Source organism: Eucalyptus grandis, chromosome 2 (genome assembly GCF_016545825.1).
Source record: "Eucalyptus grandis isolate ANBG69807.140 chromosome 2, ASM1654582v1, whole genome shotgun sequence".
NCBI classification, from domain to species: domain Eukaryota; kingdom Viridiplantae; phylum Streptophyta; class Magnoliopsida; order Myrtales; family Myrtaceae; genus Eucalyptus; species Eucalyptus grandis.
In genome coordinates, this window is record NC_052613.1 from 26,352,832 (window position 1) to 26,357,937 (window position 5,106).

Here is a 5,106-nt window from a genome sequence, read left to right on the forward strand (position 1 = left end):
CCTTGACCCTAGATGAGTTTTCCGTTGTAAATCAATAAACAAATTACTAATAGGTGAGGAGACCCATCTCGGGCAACATCGGGATGGTAATTTGATACACGAAATACTTTCTTTTCCGACATTTAGTGGACAAGAAACGAGCTTCGAGCGGAGGGCTTGCGTTCATTTTCATTAGGGTTTCAGCCTTTAAATATAGAGACAAGTATGCCAGTCACTCAATCCTTAAAAAGTACTGTAATGATCTTCGTAATCAAGATTAATTAATGTAATAATCACCTTGACCCTAGATGAGTTTTCCGTTGTAAATCAATAAACAAATTACTAATAGGTGAGGAGACCCATCTCAGGCAACATCAAGATGGTAATTTGATACACGAAATACTTTCTTTCCGACATTTAGTGGACAAGAAACGAGCTTCGAGCGGAGGGCTTGCGTTCATTTTCATTAGGGTTTCAGCCTTTAAATATAGAGATAAGTATGCCAGTCACTCAATCCTTAAAAAGTACTCGGGTAATGATCTTCGTAATCAAGATTAATTAATGTAATAATCACCTTGACCCTAGATGAGTTTTCCGTTGTAAATCAATAAACAAATTACTAATAGGTGAGGAGACCCATCTCGGGCAACATCGGGATGGTAATTTGATACACAAAATACTTTCTTTTCCGACATTTAGTGGACAAGAAACGAGCTTCGAGCGGAGGGCTTGCGTTCATTTTCATTAGGGTTTCAGCCTTTAAATATAGAGACAAGTATGCCAGTCACTCAATTCTTAAAAAGTACTCGGTAATGATCTTCGTAATCAAGATTAATTAATGTAATAATCACCTTGACCCTAGATGAGTTTTCCGTTGTAAATCAATAAACAAATTACTAATAGGTGAGGAGACCCATCTCGGGCAACATCGGGATGGTAATTTGATACACGAAATACTTTCTTTTCCGACATTTAGTGGACAAGAAACGAGCTTCGAGCGGAGGGCTTGCGTTCATTTTCATTAGGGTTTCAGCCTTTAAATATAGAGATAAGTATCCCAGTCACTCAATCCTTAAAAAGTACTCTGGTAATGATCTTCGTAATCAAGATTAATTAATGTAATAATGATCTTCGTAATTATCATCCGTTGTAAATCAACCTGCATCGAGCCCTGAGAAAACCAGGCCAAACGACCTTGGAGATTTTTCAGTCGTCACTCTCGTCCGCGGAAAACACCGAAGACAAAGAAAGAACGGCCATCGCTTCTTCTTTTCTCTTCTTCTTTTCTGATCCGTGGTCGCTATTTCATCCTCGTCGCATCGAAACACTAAACGTCTCCATTGAAGAAAGATAAATAATTCGTCAGCAATTAATGATTGCATTCTATCCATCAGCTATGTGTATAAAAAGGGATCTGTGGCTGGCACTTCGCCGTTCCACTGTCATTCCGCAGTGAACTGTCTCATGCTAGCCGCTCCCTGTGCAGAATTAGCATGGAGCGGTCACTTGGCAACGGTTGGTGCAGCAAAGCTGCTGCTCCTCGGGCAAACGTAATCGCATGTCAAAATGAACGGCAGATCGCGGAGCAGAAGAAAGAAACGAGACACCTCCATCATCTCTCTCTGTATTCAACGATGGGCATTGCCGGAACGGAGACGAAGCTGGTGATCCTGTCATCGGTGGGCTGCGAGAACAGCCGGCCTGACCCCATCCTCCTCCGCGTGCAGAAACAGAAGGAGGACGACGTGTGCTACCTGCTGGACCGGCGCATGCCTCTCGGGGCCCTCATGGCCGACTACTGCTCTCGCAGGGGACTCCCGTACGACGCCGTGCGGTTCACCTATGAGGGCACCCGGGTCCTGGAAGCCAAGTCGGCGGAGGATGTCGGCATGGACGACGAGGACGTCATCGACGCCTGGGCCGATCAGCTCGGTGGCTAGGGGCTAGTGCTGGGGCTTAGCAGTGTGTGCGCTTGTGGTCTGCGTGCTTTTCTTGTGTGTATAGCTTAAGTTAAGAAGGTGGAGGAGAAGAAGTAGGAGGAGGAGGAGGTGATGGTGGTGATGGGTTCTGACGTACAGCTTGCCTTGAGTTCATGGGCGACATTTATGGTTGAAAAGTTACGAGCTTTCTTGCGCCAATTTCCTTATCTGTTTGTGCGTTTTGCGTTGCGCCAAAGAAGGAAAGATATATATTATATGTATATAATACACACACACATATGTTTTAAAGAAAATGAATCACAAACGATAAGAAAAAGAGAAGCAGAAGAGGTGCCAAAGTCAACACTTGTATTTACAAGCAGCGCTTAAATACAACATTAGTGGGCCGGATAGGTTATTGATCGGTGAGAGAATTGATGGCGGCCAATCTTAAGATTTTCTCTTTTTCCTATTCATTTCTATATTTTGTTGTCTTTTTTATTGGATTGCCTTATTTCCTTTCAAAGACAATACAAAAGAAGCAAAGCAAAAAGTATTTTCAATTTCCATTCCCCTCATCCCATTTTCTTTTTTATATATTTGATCTTTTGGGTCCGCTTTTTTGGATGAAAACATTGATTTGTAGAAAACATTTTTCACAGACTGAAAGCAAGAAGCTTAGAATAGGGGAAAAACGATTTCCCTTTCCAGCAAGAAGAAGTCACTTATCCTAAATTACCAAACAAATTGACACCAAAAAAGTAAAAATAAAAACTACCAAGTATGATTTCTATGAAAAATACTTAAGAATGATTTCTATGAAAAATACTTTTTCTTATCATGAAACTTTTAGTGAAACAAATGCATCATTAATCAAAATCACATTAACTAAGTATCAAAACTAAATGAAGCCAAGGTAATAAAGTTTCGCATAGTTTCCTTATATATGTGTGTCTCTACACGATAAAATTTACGTAAATCATTCAATGATATTTAGCTAGATGGCAATTTATATAAACGCGGGACATCTATAATACATACGAAACTGTTGAAGCTACACCTTTTTCTAACAAACTAATTTAGCTATATAACATAATATTAAGTTTGTTACACACTTGTTGATCCTAGTAACATTAACTTATGATTGAGTTGGGTATCAAATTGATGGAAAGTTAAATCCCTTTAATCCACACTCAAATTACTAATAGGCAAGGAGATCTACCTCAGACGACATTAAGACAGTATATCAACATAGGAAATACTTTATCCTCCGATGTTCAACAAACAACAATTGAGTTTCGAGCAGAGGGCGAGGTTCTTGCGGTCATTTTCGTTAGGATTTTGGCATTTGATTGTAGAAACAAGTATGTCAATCACTCAATCCTTAGAGACATATTCCAGTAATAATCTTCTTAATCCAAATTAATTAGTGTATAATCCCTTTGACCCTAGATGAGTTTTCCATTTTCATCCGTTGCAAATCAACCCGTCACACACATGTAGTTTTACACATGCTATACAATTTCTCTTATCTTCCCGGCCATGCAAGCATGCAGTTTGTGTTGAAATAATAGTTGTTTCTTTCTGCACGTTTTGTTGATTTGGTTTTTTCAGTCATTCTAGTCTTTAGGAGTTAGTGGAGTCACATTTGGTTAATTTGTGTGTTAGTTGTCCCGGTTTTTAGGAATTAGTGAAGTAAGTGCTTTATGCACAACATAGGTAATTATGGATCCTATTTTAATAATGTTTTTATATTATGTATTTTTCTTCTTAACGAAAAATGAAGTTTCACCATCATCTCTCCTCCTCTTTAGCAATTCTACAGTTTGCAGTGTACGTAGGTCTCTTCGTCTTCTTGCATGGCCCTGCATCGAGCCCAGAGAAAACCAGGCCAGACGATCATGGAGACAATCAGTCATCATTTCGTCCGCGGAAAACACCGAAGACAAAGGAGGAACAGCCATCGCTCCTTCTTCCTCTTCTTTTCGAATCCGTCGTCGCTCTTTCGTCTTCCTCGCATCGAAAGACCGAACGCCTCCATCGAAGAAAGTTGATACTTTATCAGCAATTTTAATGATTGAATCCTGTCCATTAGCTACTTAACCGACAGATGTCCGTTCGCATGCATGCGTCGATTCTCCCTATAAATCACACCGCTTCCCGTCTCCCTCATGCACGTCTTGCATTCGATTCTCACATCACTCATCACCCACAGAGAGAGAGAGAGACAGAGAGACAGAGAGAGAGACAGAGAATGGTTGGAGGCGGCAAGAAGAAGAATAAGTCGAGGATCATCGTCAACCCCTCCGCCAAAGAAGGCGCAGACCTGGCCCTCACCGTGTCAGTCGCCCACGCGCAGCCACTTGCTGCCTCCTACAATGACAGAATCCACCCTCTTCTCGACGCTGTCGACAGGCTGCGGAACCTCACGTTATGAAGTAAGGCATCCAGCTCCCCGCCATCGTTGTTGTCGGCGACCAGTCCTCTGGCAAGTCGAGCGTCCTGGAGTCCCTCGCCGGCATCAGCCTGCCGCAGGGGCAGGGCATCTGCACCCGCGTCCCTCTAATTATGCGGCTCCAATGGCAGCGGCGGTATAGAGAGAATACTAGAGGAAGCGCCAGCGGTGGTTTCAAAGCGTGAGAAGCTGAACAGGAGCGTCAAGCTGTTGAGGGAGTCTGCAGAGGTGGTCTCCAAGATCATGGACCGGATCGCAAATGATGGCGACTACAATGATTGATGATAGGTAGTTCCGCTAGTTGGTTTCTTAGGATGGATCTTGAGAATGCCAAATCTGGTTTGCTGTTTTTAATGGAATGTGATGGCTCTTAATTAGCTCCATTTTTCCTTTCACTTGAATTCCATCCTCCTCCTGTTTTACTTGAGGGCCTGCTACACATGAGCCTATTTCTTCACTAAAGCTATATGCACTTAAAAACCCCCAAAGAACTCTTGGAAAAATGCAATGCCCCAGCCATTACATATGGCACAATAACATCCAAGACTCAATCTTATGTATCGCCCTTGGATTTCGACTGATAACATATCGTAAAACATTTACAGCAAACTATCGATTAACTCGTGATTTATCCAAGAGAATCAGACATCCAATGCCGCAACCATCAAATGGCACAATAAGCCACATCCTTTGATATAAAACACATGATTCTGTTCATAATTAGAACATTTGACAAAATCATCTTCTATTGTG